The sequence below is a fragment of the Lagenorhynchus albirostris genome, chromosome 18 (assembly GCF_949774975.1).
Source record: "Lagenorhynchus albirostris chromosome 18, mLagAlb1.1, whole genome shotgun sequence".
Lineage (NCBI taxonomy): Eukaryota > Metazoa > Chordata > Mammalia > Artiodactyla > Delphinidae > Lagenorhynchus > Lagenorhynchus albirostris.
The window spans coordinates 11,377,635-11,393,509 of NC_083112.1; the positions used below are offsets into that span (position 1 = coordinate 11,377,635).

The window sequence follows — 15,875 nt, forward strand, 5'->3', positions numbered from 1 at the left end:
GCCAGTTAGAAATCTCTCACTTTTACCAAAGAGAAGATGTTAATTGTAAACTGGAGAGGAACATTATTCTTCCTCTTTTAGAAAATGTTTAATAAGGTTATTCTAACACCAGCTCCTGGATATGCCTATGTTATTAGCAATTCTGTATCATGAAAACGATTTTTCCTATTTAAAACTAATCTTAAGTCCATGAACAAATGTTTACCTTGAATTTCTGAGGAAATGTTCAAGTTTTAGTATTGTTGTTTTTGTGGGATTTTTTAGTAGTTCAGAGATTTTTATCTGAGGCCACTTGGCAATTTAAGCAAATGAAGTCCATTATTTCTTTTTGCCACAGATTGTTTTCTCATTTTCTGGTCTTATTCTTGATCCTAAAGAACTAGAGAAAATTCACAAACACGATTTCTGACCTTTTGAAGTAATGTGTTGCCTTTCCTCATTCACATATCCTCACAGATATGTTCAATAATTATACAGTTTAGTTTAGCATCTCTGGTCTTTAGTTCCCACTAAAGGTAATTAGTTGATACAAATTTGGCTAGTACCTTGAAGTTTATTATGATGAGATATGCTCACTAATACCAGAAGCAAAATCTGGTAATGATTAATGACTCCTTTATATTTCTCTCTTTTAATGGTAGCTTGAGTAATTATTAATATTAATTTATGCTTATAAACAAAATTCTCAAAATAACATTAAGTTAAAATATGTAAAAAGCAATGAAAGCAGGCTTGAAATAAGCTGTTTAAAAATCGAATCTTAGCCAACGGTCTCTATCAATACTCCTACAACTTCTGTCTTTTAAACAGATTTTTCTTTGAGCAGATTTGCTCTTTTCCCTATCCACCAAATCCTAACTCATACTCTTTCTGTGGAATCCTCGTGTCTGAAAAATCTTATAAACTGTCCTAAAATATTGATCTTCTACTTAGTCTACAGTGTTCATGTTTAAATCAGCAGTGCACAAATGTGACCCTGAACTTTGAATGCAGTAGAAAAGAAGTAGGGGATAGATATTTTGTGAAGGGAGAAGTAACAGTCACAGAAATAGTCTGTGTAATATATAGGTGTCTAACGTTATGCTGAAGCCTACTTACTAATCTGGACTGCCATGATAGTGACAATGTCACATAAAAATAATTTTGGGGCTTCCCTGGTGGCGCAGTGGTTGAGAGTCCGCCTGCCGATGCGGGGGACGCGGGTTCATGCCCCGGTCTGGGAGGATCCCACATGCCGCAGAGCGGCTGGGCCCGTGAGCCATGGCCACTGGGCCTGCGCGTCCGGAGCCTGTGCTCCGCGGCAGGAGAGGCCACGGCAGTGGGAGGCCCGCATACTGCAAAATAATAATAATAATAATTTTGGAAGTTAATTATGAACCAGTATTCTTAGGTTTTAAAAAAAATCAGCTATAAGTTTTAAACCACATAAATACATAACTTTTTTGTTGCTCTAACAAATTCTTATCCAAATAATTGTTATCTCTGTCTCAGAAGTCAAAATTTGCTAAATAATAATGTCTTTCTTAGGATCAGTTTCTGTTTATAAAAAGAAGAAAAAGAGGAAGTATAGCCAGCATGTCTTGCTAGGAACCAGGTGGTGTTTGAAGGGCTTCATGTGCAATAACCTATTTAATAGTCACAACAATCCTGAGAAGTAGATACAATTATTATTACCTTAATTTTACAAATGAGGTTATAGAGGTCAAGACAAATTTAAGTAGCTTGCATAAGGTTAACAAGTGTATAAAATAATGTATTTCCTTAAAAATATGTAGTATATGGCACAAACTAAAATACACAAAATAGTGTCTTTAAATAAATATGTAGATATACTTAGAAGTTTATGAATAAGCATAATAATTCATTTTAGTTTTATATATGTGTTCCCCAAAATCATCTAGTAAGTTAAAAAAATCTGACAGGGTATTTTCAGCACAACTGTATTTAAACATTGACCCTTTCTCATGTTTTCCCCATTTTCCTTGGAATTTTCTAGTTTTAATAAAGATACGATGTCCGCAAAGTTCTACAGTTTTAAGTGTCATACAATTTTCTGTTTCACTTTTAGTTCCCTTTCTTCCCAAGCTGTTCATCTCAAGAGGCAAGTTAAATATGTGTGACTAGTAATTACTCAATTTATTATGTATTGTTGCAAATGGCTAATATGATTATAATATAGAACTATGCCAATCAATTATTACATTAATAACACCTAACTTAATTTATTTTAATTGCTTTTTTAGTTTGTAGAGATTGACCAAAGTGAATTAGCACCTAAGATTTCATATGTAATTAAAAATTTCAACTTACTAATTATATTGTTACTTAAAACATTGAAATTAATTTGTGTAATTCAACTGATTTTAATCTAAAATCTCAATTATTTATTTTAATTTGAAATTTAGCTTGGCAGGTTATTTCTTCAAGTAATTATTGAGTAACTAAAATTTAAAATTAACTCAAATTTGTGTGAATTGACAAGTGAATGATTTAATTCAATTGATAGAAAGGCTTGTCTCCCACTAATAGAATATATTTAATTTCTTTTAGAGTAGTAGTTCTGTCACATATGCGGGTAACAATAGAAATATTTTACATAATAGAATTAGAATTCATACGGATTCCTTTATTGTTACTTCCAAATGTTAGTAATTTTGCTAATTTAGAGAATTCTGAGTTAATGTTAATGATGATGGCCCTTCATGCTTTATCAGTTCTGTAAGTTGTTAAAAATGTTTTGTTTATGTATATGTAAGCTGTTATTACCAACAATCCACCCATGTATTTAATGTCAAATAACTTAAACGATTTTCTACAAGCCCACACCGCCAATGTCCAAACTTCTCTTTTTACCTGAAATATCCTTCACACATCTCTAATCTACACCCTCCCTTATCTTCTCCTATCAAAATCTCTACCCTTTTTTATACCTATTTAAATAAAATACTTTGTGAAATATTCACTAGCCAGCCTTATCACCCCATAACTTTTTTTTTTTTTTTTTATTGTGATACACGGGCCTCTCACTGTTGTGGCCTCTCCCATTGCGGAGCACAGGCTCTGGACGCGCAGGCTCAGCGGCCATGGCTCACGGGCCTAGCCGCTCCGCGGCATGTGGGATCTTCCCGGACTGGGGCACAAACCCGTGTCCCCTGCATCAGCAGGCGGACTCTCAACCACTGCGCCACCAGGGAAGCCCCCCATAACATTTTTTGACAACAACTTTATTGAGATACAATTCACATACCATACAATTGACCCATTTAAAGTGCACAATGATTTTAATGATTTTTGTATATTCACAGTTATGCAACCATTGCCACAATTTTAGCACATTTCATCACCTCAAAAAGGAATCTCATATTCTTTGGCTATTCCCCCCAACTTTCCCATTCTTCCTCCACAGCCCTAGAGGACCACTAATCTACTTTCTGTCTCCATAGATTTGCCTATTCTGGACATTTCATATCAGTGGAATCATATAATATGCAGTCTTTTGTGACTAGCTTCTTTTAGTTAGCATGATGTTTTCAAGGTTCATCCATGTCATAACATGTATATCTTTTTTATGACAAATAATATTCCACTGTGTGAATGTACCACATTATCCATTCTTTGTCATTTATCCATTCAAATGTTGATGGACATTTGGTTCGTTTCCACTTTTTGGCTGTTATAACTAACAATACTGCTATGAACTTTTATTTACAACATTTTATTTGAACATAAGTTTTTTCTCTTGAGTATGTGCCTAGGCATGGAATTGCTGGGTCAAATAATTACTCTATTTTTAACTTTTTGAGGAACTGCTAGGCTGTTTTCCAAAGTGGCTTCATTATTTTAATTGCCATCAGCAGTGTGGGAGGGTCCAGTTTCTCCACATTCTTCCCAATGCTGGTTATTATCTATGTTTTTTATTATAACTGCCCCCCAAATTTTGATTATATTAATCTTAAGTCACTTATTACATAAAGCGTTGTTTTGTAGATGCTGTTCTATATGTTTTATCCCTCCTTTTAGACTGTAAATTCCTTAAGGCTATCAACCATATCCCATGTACCTTTGAACCATGAAGAAATGTAACAACATTACTTGCCCTTAAAATGTTCCCATTGAAAAAGTTTCATTATAGGTAAACTGGAGAGCTGAGATAATTATCTAGTTAATTTATACCAGAACAAAGAGACAAAATAAAACTTTTGAGCTCTTGAAATTAAGTATTTGGGAGCTTGAATTATCAGATCATATGTTCATACTAATTAAATCATTCAAATAATGACTCAGTTCATTGCTTGTCTTTTCTAGTGTATGAACATCTAAAGTTAAGCTAATCTTGGTTCCATCCCAGTTTCTACTAATTATGTCATTTTAACTAAATGTCTCTTAAGGTCCCCATTTTTAACATCAAGATACCACTGTGACTCTTAATCAAAAAAATAATAACTCTCTCTATCACATGGAAAAGATGTCCTATAACCAATGGACTATAATGTTATTTTGAATATTTTAAAAAGAATAATTAGTATAGGGAACTAGCAACATGGGGAAGAAGTGTTAGAGTGTAAGTGTTGGATTTTTTGTGGGGATGGGTTTCAAAATGGTAGATTTACAATCCTTTACACACACACACACATACACACACACACATACACACACACACACACACGCATACATACTCTAATCAAAGTCAAGAATCCGAAACTTAGAAGAAATGCGTTATGTGAATTTAAGAATGAGAAAAATATAGAAATAAGGGAGGTCTACTAAGAGAAATAGAATGTGGTCAGTGGGAGGTTCTCCTAAATGACAATCACTTTCCCCACGTGACTCACCTTTGAAGCTCATCACAGTTCCCATGCACTTTCACTGATGTTTAGAGGGCAGTACCTGTTCAGACTGTTTTTCTTATTGTTAACCAGTCAAATCTTTGCATTTCGTACAATCTCTGTTCTACCAATTCAAACTAAAAGCAGGTATCAAATGATAGGGACGGAGGAGGAAACTGTTGCTTAGAATTTTTTTAAATTATGAAAGTTTCAGGCATACAACGTTATAATTCAACATCTGTATAAATACAAAGTGATCACCTTCACAATTCTAATTACCATCCATCACTGTACAGTTGGCCCCCTGCACTTATTTACTTAGAACTTTTTTAAGGTTGACCATTCCTACCTCCCTAAATCTCTATTTGACTGCATTTCACATACTCATTTACTTACTCAGTAACAGTTTTTGAATACTTAGTGACTATGTAGAACTCTGGGGTTCGGAGACTGATAGGAAAAAAAAAGTCAGCAGGAGAATCAGTTCTGCTACCCCTACTCAGCAACTCAAATAACCAGGAATTATGGTATAGAATATGCGTACCCTAATAAGTGAAAGTAGACAATTAAGATGATCAGATAGATAATTTAGGCCTTTAAATGTTCTAACTTGAAATATTCATCTACCAGAGGCAAACTTGCTTATTTAAGGAGTGAATGTTACCTAAAAACTGAGCTAATAAGAAAGGAAGATAAAAGCAAAGTATAGGGCATACAAGAAGGAAGAACTCAAGAGTCTAGAAAATTATAATAATAAAATGAAAGGAACAACAGAATTCTAAAAACTAAGAGTTTTTCAGGGAAATGTGTTATTTAAAGAATAAGGAATATAAGCCGAAAGCACAGAAAAAAATTACTATAATTGTTTAATGGAATAAGAATATAAATACTATAGATGAGAACAAGGTCAGTTGTTTCATAGATGCAGATAAATTCTGACTCAGATCATGTCAGCTTGAGTCAGGCCTAACTATTCCACACAGTCCAATTCTAATATGATTAATGAAGATTCTTTTCCTGAAAAAACTAGTATTTTAAAAAAATTCCTTAAAAGTTACACTTAAGATGTTTTAATTACAAAGTCTAACTAGACTGGAATCAACCTGATAATTTGTATTTAGGGGAAAATATCTTTTAAACATTCTGGATTCTCTGAAATGCATTTTGCTCAGGATTTTCCCCTTAATTTTTAAACCCAAATGTGTTTTAAGGGAAATTTAATCCATATGTCCCTGACTCACTCACACTTAACTCATCAAAATGTTGTTTAGTAAAAGCTATTTGATGTTGAAAAAGCCTTATGAGTCTTTATAAGTCTTTTTTCTCTCTCTTTGAATTAGGAAGTTGCTTTGCAGTCATAAATAGTATACCCAAAGGGTTCGTGTTCAGCTTCAAACAGAATTCGCAAAACTCTTAGAGACAACATTAACACATGCCCATTTCTTACAAAAGCTAAAATACTTAAACTTCTAAGTTAATTTTTTAATTCAGCTGAAAAGTTGTGAAAATCAGTAAAAGCTTCACCTTGAATATCTAGCCTTCTTAGCCTTCATTATTTTTACAATGTCTACAAGGCCATTTTAGAGTCTGCAAATACTTTACTGTATCCATCTTTCTGTATCTCCAAAAATGCATGTCCTCTCCAACCATGGATTCTGTAGTCTATAAAAACACTTTTAAGGTACTTTTAAGTGTAACAACATCCCACTAACCAAACTTTGTAAATTTAAAATATAATAAAAGGACATAATTCAACTACGTTCGTTAGACATCAACCATGATTCAGCTTATATATAATGTTCTTACATCTTTTTTTTATTTTAAGAATAAGCCATTCTTTGTTATGCTGCAAAGCTTTCACAAACCACAGTGATGAGGTCTGTTCTTTCTAATACAGTGTTCTAGTTGAAACCGGTTTTTATTTTTTACTGTTTTCTCTGTATGGAGAGTTTCCCACAAAGTAATCCCTCTACAGATTTATAGTTATATTTACTACCAACCTGAAAAGTAGTGGCAATGAACAACTCAACTCACTTATCAATAGACCATCTCTCTCCTATATGTAGGCAGCTAATATTTCAAATGTCATGTTTTTTAAAGAGGATATGATGAGGATATTATTCACCTGTTGAAAACATGTGGGTCACCACATTTGTCACACTTGGAGGGGAAAAAAAGTGTGAGATAACAAAACTGTTCCTAATGCCGAACTCTGGGCGTTAGCAACGTGGAGAAGAGGAAGAGGTGAGGTTTCATCACTGCCTCACCTCTGAGTGCTCTGCCCTCCCTCTGAAAGACTTTGGCACTAATTCGCAAACAGGTAGAAAACTGATTTTGCCACTACATTTAGAGCAGTGCCATACAAAAAGACAAATTAGTCTCTCTGCATCCTGAAAATATTTTATTTACTTAATTATTTTGTTTCGATGACTTAGTGCTATGGAGCCAGAGCAACAGCCTGCAAGGGTACCTCAACATAAACAGTCAGCACTAAGGACAAGTTTTACATGGAAATCCATTTATAAGTAGTTGTTCCAGTAGCATCTGCTCCATCAGATCAATCATCAGTCCAATAAATATAAATCTAGAACAACTTTTTATCAGCAAAAAAGAAGAGAAAGTCAGCCTCAGTTTGCTGGCTAAATATTGTTAAATATCTTCTTTCCAGATAAAATGTTTAGGCAGTTTTATTGATCAGAAGATGACAGATAGTAATGTTTTATGTGTTTTTTCCTCAAAGTTCTGTTGAATTTTTCCTTCATTTTAAGTCACTAACAGATGAAACAGCTAAATACAGTTGTAGTGCTATTTCAGTTCAATTTGTATCTAAAACAGGAATGTTAAGAACCAAATATCACAGAAAACTTTCTTTAAAAATAAATCTTGCATCTAAGATTGGGTTGTATGGATGAGTCTTCATTCACCAGCAAGCTTTCGGGGTGCGGGGGTGGGTGGAATGAGCTAGTTAAAGTAGTAAAGAGTAAATGTGGATGGGCAAATGATGCTGGCAGATAACTTTACAACTCTATGAATTAGGTATTATACTTCATTCTAAGATGTGGAAACTTAGGGTCAGACGTTGGGGTATTTATTTATGATCATATAACAAATATCAATACATGAGCCAAGAAGTGAGCCCACTTTTCCTTCTCCGAAAGCCCTTGTTCATTCTACTACATCAGTGCTTTATTTTGGGTTTTATTTTTAAATCCTGAATTATAACCCATTGATGTGTTAGCAAATCAATTACTTGGACTATTACCAGCATTATCTGTAAAGGAAATAAAATGCAAAGAAAAGATTCAAATAGAAAATGTCAAAATTCATCGCACACAATAAAGATAAGAGCTGGAAGGACCTGTTGGGTCCTTATTCTCTGTTTCCAGATCCCAACTTGACTCAGGTTGGATGTGGTTATCCAAACAAAACACATATGAAATATTGAATATCTACTGTGCACAAGACATTACGCTGGGTGCTTGGAGCAAAAAGACACATATGATTAAAGTTCCTGCTTTCAAGGAGTTTACAGTGAAGAGGGAGGACAGATAATGAAAAGAAAAAAAAAAAAATCCTACATCTACAAAGGAAGCCATGATAACACAAAACAGGGCCCTTGACCGCCATGTGGATTCTGGATGGGTATTCCTTTTAGTTAATCATAAGTAAAAGATTTGGAGTTGTTACAGACGACATGTAAACATAGTATGCTAAACTACCACCTTCTCTGTGAAACTACAGTAGGTCTGAATTATTCGGGTAGAAGTATGAGGCAGAAATCTCTGAAGGTTACTGGGGTGGGAGGCATTTTGTGCCATGAGGTACCTGTATTTTATCCTAAAGGCTACAGTGAGACAATGAACGACTTCTAAGCATGAAAAGATCTAATTTATGTTTTTTTAAAAAGTACTCAGGCCACTGTACAGATTATGGTTTTAGGATGTCCAGACTTGAGGCAGGAGGCTGTTGTCCAGATCAGAGGTGATGAGAGCCTAAACTAAATTGGTGGTGGAGGAAAGAGGAGAGGAGGGCAACTTGTAACAACACTTAGGAGGTAAGATGTGAAGGACCATGATAATTGACCAGTTGTGAGGAGTAAGAACGAGGGGAATCTGTCCCGGGAGAAGAAATGATGTGGAAGCTGTTAAATGTGTTTGGGAATGTAAAGATGCAGGGTTTTAGGGGAGAGAAGAATGAAGATGACTGGTCAGATTGGTCTGTTGGGTATCCATATTTTTCAAATGTATAGAATGGTTTGAAATTTGAGAACCAAGTTGGGCATGGAGCTCATAATTTAAACCTCTGAGATCACCCAAGGAAAGTGAGAATATAAAAGTAGAAGAGTAGTAGCCCAAAGTCAGATCCCCTGTGGAGCAACAAGGTTTAATTGGCCAACAAAGGACAGCTCCTCAGGGATACCAAGAAGGAAGTCAGGCAGAAAGAGAACAGGAGAGAAGACAGGCTTACCTTGGAGATATTGCAGGTTCGGTTCCAGACCCCACCACAAAGCAAGTATTACAATGAATCGAGGCACAGGAATTTTTTGTTTTCCCAGTGCATAGAAAAGTTATGTTTAATGTTTATATCATATTGTAGTCTATTAAGCGTGCAATAGCATTGTGTTTAAAAAAATGTACATTCCTTAATGTAAAAATACTTTATTGTTAAAAAAAAAATGCTAACCGTCATCTGAGCCTCCAGGAGGTCAGAATCTTTTCGCTGGTGGAAGGTCTTGCCCGGATGTTGATGGCTGCTGACTGATCAGGGTGGTGGGTGCTGAAGGTGGGGCGGCTGTGACAGTTTCTTGAAATAAGACCACAGTGAAGTTTGCCACAGGGATTGATGCTGCCTTTTACGAATGATTTCTCTGTAGCATGCAGTGCTGTTTGATAACATTTGCCCACAAGAGAGCAGCTTTCAAAATTAGGCTCAGTCCTCTCAAACCCCACCACTGCTTTATCAACTAAGTTTATGTACTATTCTTAATCCTTTGTTGTCATTTCAGCAGTCTTCACAGCATCTTCACCAGGAGTAGATTCCATCTCAAGAAACCAGTTTCTTTGCTCATCTATGTGAAGCAACTCCTCAACTCTTCAAGTTTTATCATGAGATTGCAGCAATTCAGTCACCTATTCCAGCTCCACTTCTAATTCTAGTTCTCTTTCTATTTCCACCACATCTGCAGTTACTTCCTCCAATGAAGTCTTGAACCCCTCAAAGTCATCCATAAGGGTTGAAATCAACTTCTGCCAAACACCTGTTAATGTTGACATTTTTACCTCTTCCCGTGAATCACGAATTTTCTTAATGGCATCTAGAATGGTGAATCCTTTCCAGAAGGTTTTCCATTTACTTTGCCCAAATCCATGAAAGGAATCCCTATTTATGGCAGCTATAGCCTTTTGAAATGTATTTCTTAAATAATGAGACTTGAAAGTTAAAATGACTCCTTGATCCATGGGCTGCAGAATGGAAATTATGTTAGCAGGCATGAAAACAACATTAATCTCCTTGTACATCTCCATCAGAGCTCTTGGGTGACCAGGTGCGTTGTCAATGAGCAGTAATAATTTGAAAGGAACCTTTTTTTCTGAGCAGTAGGTCTTAACAGTGGGCTTAAAATATTCAGTAAACCATGTTGTCAACAGATGTGCTGTCATCCAGGCTTTGTTAGTGCATTTTATAGAGCACAGGCAGAATAGATTCAGCATAATTCTTAAGGGCCCTAGGATTTTCAGAATGGTAAATGAGCTTTGGCTTCAACCTAAAGTCACCAACTGCATTAGCCTCTAACGAAGGAGTCAGCCTGTCCTTTAAAGCTTTGAAGCCAGGCATTGACTTCTTCTCTCTGGCTGTGAAAGTCCTGGATGGCATCTTCTTCCAGTAGAAGACCATTTCATCTACGTTGAAAATCTGTTGTTTAGTGTAGCCTCCTTCATGAATTATCTTGGCTAGATCTTCTGGATAAGTTGCTTGTACAGTGCAGCTTCTACATCAGCACTTGCTGCTTCACCTTTCACCTTTATATTATGGAGATGGCTTCTTTCCTTAAATCTCACGGACCAACCTCTACTAGCTTCAGACTTATCTTCTGCAGGTTCCTCACCTCTCTGAGTCTTCATAGAACTGAAGAGAGTCAGAGCCTTACTCTGGATTAGGTTTTGGATTAAGGGAATGCTGTGGCTGGTTTGATCTTCTATCCAGGCCACTAAAACTTTCTCCAGTCAGCAATAAGGCTGTTTCCCTTTCTTATCATTCATGCGCTCACTGGAGTAGCACTTTTAATTTCCTTCAAGAACTTTTCCTTTGCATTCACAACTTGGCGAACTCCTTGGCACAAGAGGCCTAGCTTTTGGCCTGTCTCTGCTTTCAGCATGCCTTCCTCACTAAGCTTACTCATTTCTAGCTTTTGATTTTAAGTGAGAGACCTGTGACTCTTCCTTTCACTTGAATACTTACAGGCCAATGCAGGGTTATTAACTGGCCTAATTTCAGTATTGTTGTGTCTCAGGGAATAGGGAGAGAGAGAGACAAGAGAATGGAAGGGTCCATGGAGCAGTCAGAACAAACACAACATTTACCAACTAAGTTTAGTCTTATATGGGTAGGGTTCATGGTGCCCCAAAACAATTACAGTATTAATGTCAGTGATCACTGATCACACATCACCATAGCAAATATAATAATAATGAAAAAGTTTGAAATATTATGAGAATTGCCAAAATGTGACACAGAGACTTGGAGTGTGCAAGTGCTATTGGGAAAAAAAAAAAAAAAAAAAGCTCTATCAAGCTTCTGGATGCAGGGTTGCCACAAACCTTCAATTTGTAAAAAACACAGTCTCTGCCAAGTGCAGTGAAATGAGTTATGTCTATAGCATGCTTTAGAAGTCAAGGAACTCTGGCTCAGTCACTTTCAAACTGGTATTCCTTGGAACACAGTTATTTTGAAATATGCTAGTGAGAAAAGAGTATAGTTAAAGGTATTTGGAAAATTCTGAGTTTAAAAATAAAATGTTACGCAGATTGTGTGTTTTTTTTTAATTGATGGAAGGACTTTTCCAAACTTTTAGCATATTAATTAATATGTATGTCCCTAACACCTTGGCCTAAGTAGAGGATGAGGGTGAAGCCAAAAGGAGTGAATAGGAATGAGGAACTAAGAGGTGAAAACTGAAGTCCAGAAGCTTAACAAAGGAGAGGAGACCAAGATAAAAGAGCAGCTAAAGTGGAGGAGGGTAGGACCGAATGCCAGATGGAGAGAGTAACTGACCTGAACAGGAGGAAAGTTACATTTTCTGGAGAAAAAGGGATAACGATAAATGCAGAGGCAGAAAAATCTTTAGATAGAGGAAGACATTAAGATAAATAACCAAATTTCATTTTCTCCAAAATATGAATACTTCATTTATTATGCGGTCAGGATGGATGAATGTTCACATGTGAATTTTTCTAGGAAGGGGCCATATATTTAGTCATCTTCTCTAAGAGATGTGTGAGCTTCCGAAAAAGGACAGACACCACTGCTCCACACTGTAATACCTGAGCTTTAATCTTTGGTTCATTGACCTAAAAAAACCTGACATTGGAGGCTACGTGTGTTTTCAGTCCCGTCTCACACTGCTCCCCTTTACACCTCCTAATCGCTGGCCCATCTTATTTCCTACTGTCCACATCCTGCATCTGTTTGTTCAAACTCTTCTCCTACTTCACAACACTCTTCCCTGCATGTGTACCAGTCTGACTCCTACCCATCCATCACAGCTCACTTCAGTTCACTGCCTCACCCTGACCCCCCACAAAGGCTGGAAAGCATCACAGTTCTGTGAATGCCTATAGAACTTTTTTTTCTGTCCTTCTCTTGGTGGGAGGCAGTATACATAACAGTAAATACCCTGGAGTCAGATCACCGGGTTTGAATCCTGTCTCTACCATTTCCTAGTTGTGTGACCTTCCCTAAGTTACTTCAGCTCCCAGTCTCATTTTCTCTCTGTAAAATGGAGATCATAGCAGTACCTATCTCCTAGGTACATTATGAGGAACAAATGAGAATCATATACATCAAGTGCTTTAACAACGCTTAGCTAAACCCTTTCTCCCTTATGCTATGCTTATTCCTGTGTATTTCTTATCTTTACTATGTATTTTAAGCTGTTTGTGGGTAAAATCCATGTCTTATACATTATTGCATTCTCTCTCAGTGCACAAAACAGTGTATAATTTTTGTCGACTACATGAATGAATGAATGAATGAATGCTGAGTTAAATGTCTCTCTAAGCTTTTAATTTACAAAGAGGAAACAACTTACACACTGGGAAAAATATGGCAGTTATAAAATTACGTCATTTAAAAAAATAATAGTATGCATGTAATATAGCTGGACTGACCAATTACATTGTAACTCACTGGTTTTCAGCATATTTTAAATTGATCTCTTCTATAAAATGTAATGTTTTTCATATTTTTAAAGAACGATTTGAAATCAATTCCAGAAAAATATAAAAGATGTAATCTATTATTTTAATTGACCTTTTTACTATGACATAAAAATGCAACAATGGTGTATATCGTTTTCTATATTCTATATTCAATTCCGTAAACACAGATGCTTACTTACTATGTGACAGAGCCTGTGTTAGATGCAGAAGATAACGCCCCAGTCTTCAAGTAGCTTATGCCAAGTGGGAGAAACAGCCTTCTAAACACATAATATCTGATATAAGTGCTGCAATAAAGATGTGCCCAGGAAACCATGGGAACTTAAAGACAAGGCACTAGTCCAACCAAGAGGTGCAAAGACCTAGTCCTCCTCGTACAGTAGATTTAAGTCATCTCCCCTGGTTTATTCACTCATCCAGTCTAGTAGGAACTTACTCTTCTTGATCATTAAATGATATCCTAGTGCTATAAAAGAGTCAATACTCTTCCAGAGAGTGAAAAATGGATTCCATATGTTGAACTGAATGTGATATAACTAGAAACACAAATCTCAGCTGGCTCACTTAGTGCATCAAAAGGCAGCGCAAATTATCACAATGAACATAAAAACTATCACTGTTTTTAGTATATTTTTGTGCTGGTAAATAAGTCAGTAATATTTTACTTAGAGTGTATATGCTTCGTAAGCTTTTTCTTCTATAAAGTTTGTCTTTGTAGAAAATGCACTAGTTTCTGTTTGTTTCTTTTTAACATAAAGTATTATCTGTCCTACAAGGGAATCAAAAAACATAAATGGTATGTTAAAGTTAGAGCCTATCAGATTCTCTCTCAGGACTTTTAAAAATTATTTATTGTAAACACATTAAATGAGATTTTAGATAGATGTTCTACCATGGTGAACAGATACTTTGTTAAAATGCAGCCTTCAATTGTTCTTATATAGAGGGCTCCATTCTTTCTGTTTCTGTTTCAGACTCTGGTAAGCTGAGTTTTACCAGAGGTAGGTTTGCTCAGATCTGAAAAGATTCATGGGCATTCTCAAGCACCTGTCTCATTTTGTACAGTAGTAATCTAAGGAAACCACTGCACTGTGGGGATGATTGATTATTGTTCATCTCAATCTAAGGATAGATTGTGTTCAGAAAGTCACCAGAGAGCACAAAGAGGCCACTTCTTGGGCACAGTGAGCTTGGTATAAAATTTGGATTTATGCAGTGTTTATATAATCAGTAGTGTGGTGTGTGTATGCTAGGGAAGGAGATAATAATGCTGGAAGTTAACTTTATAACACTTGGGTTATGTATTTTATCAGTTGTTCAAGTTATATTTTCCTGATTTAAGCAAAAATATTCTGTAACTCTTTTCATCACAAGAAAAGTTTTTGGAAATTTCAGAGCATCATTGTTCTGATAATATATTTGGACCACTAACAATATTCTCTGTACATAAAGGAAAGCGTCACTGGTAGAGATTTTGTTACTATACTTTCTTTTTTTCTGAGGCATTTCAAATGCTTGAAACCCAGGGAAGTAAGTACTCTGGGTAAAAGGAATCTCAGATCTTCTGCAGCATTTTCCTCCTAACTTCCCTCTCCCTCAGGCTCATACACAGACACCTCCATTTTCTTAATGCCTAAAGTTTTCCTAGGATTCCAAAACAAAGTTCCAACTTTCTCATATTCTCATATTCTTCAGTTGCTTTGAGATTCAAACATTTTATTCTTTTAATTCTGTGGGGAAAACATTTTCTTTAAATTGATAGTACCCTACTTAAAAATAAGTCCAAAGCAGTGATAAATATTTTAGATGTGTTCAGTCACTCATGCTGTTAGTTATTTTCCTACAAATTTTATCACATTATAGAGCTGTAAGTTTTTACCTATTATATTTTCATCTTAAAAATTTTTTGGAGTGATATCATTTTTCAGTAAACGTAAAGGATCTCAGATTAGTTTTATTTCTTCTAAATAATGCAGGATTTTAAGTTTAGTAATTTTACAAAGATTAGTCAATGCTTATTATCCCAAAATAATGGTCTTTTACATGTTCCAAAAGCAAATTGAACATGTGGTTTCAAAGTGAGTTTGGAGTAAATCCATACAGCTGATAAAATTGTATTAATGTTAAACTAAGGTCAGAGAATATTCAAGTGACTCTAAAATACATCATAATTTCATGTACACTAAGTATAGTTTTTGCCAACTGAAAGTCATCAAATAATTGTAACGATGCCAGTTTTAATTAAACTTCAGCTCCTTGTCCCTATGTATATATATTCTTTGTCGTGCTTTATATTGAAACTTGTAAAGAATTTTAGCATCGTTTGAGAATTTAATCGCCATAATTGACTTTTAATAGCCAGAATGCTGTTGACCCCCCTTAAGAAATGATTAATTCCTGGATCTGAGGAAGAGAAAAGCAGCCCCTGACCTCAGGAAACAAATGGACCTGACCCTTACAAGGAGGCCTCGGTATCACTGGGAGCTGGCCTGGGGCTCACAGCTCCGCCATGGTGCTCTCCTGTTGGACATAAACAACCTCACAGAATACCAGCATCAGACAAGGCCACGTGATGATGTGAGGCAAAGAACAACTTTGTAATTTTGTCTAA

The 15,875-nt window shown here is 35.8% G+C and overlaps 1 protein-coding gene across 1 annotated transcript in view; it reads left to right on the top strand.

The window, feature by feature from the left end:
• NBEA (neurobeachin) overlaps positions 1-15,875 on the top strand; it is a 627,916-nt gene that overhangs the window by 407,626 nt on the left and 204,415 nt on the right. The window lies entirely within an intron of this gene.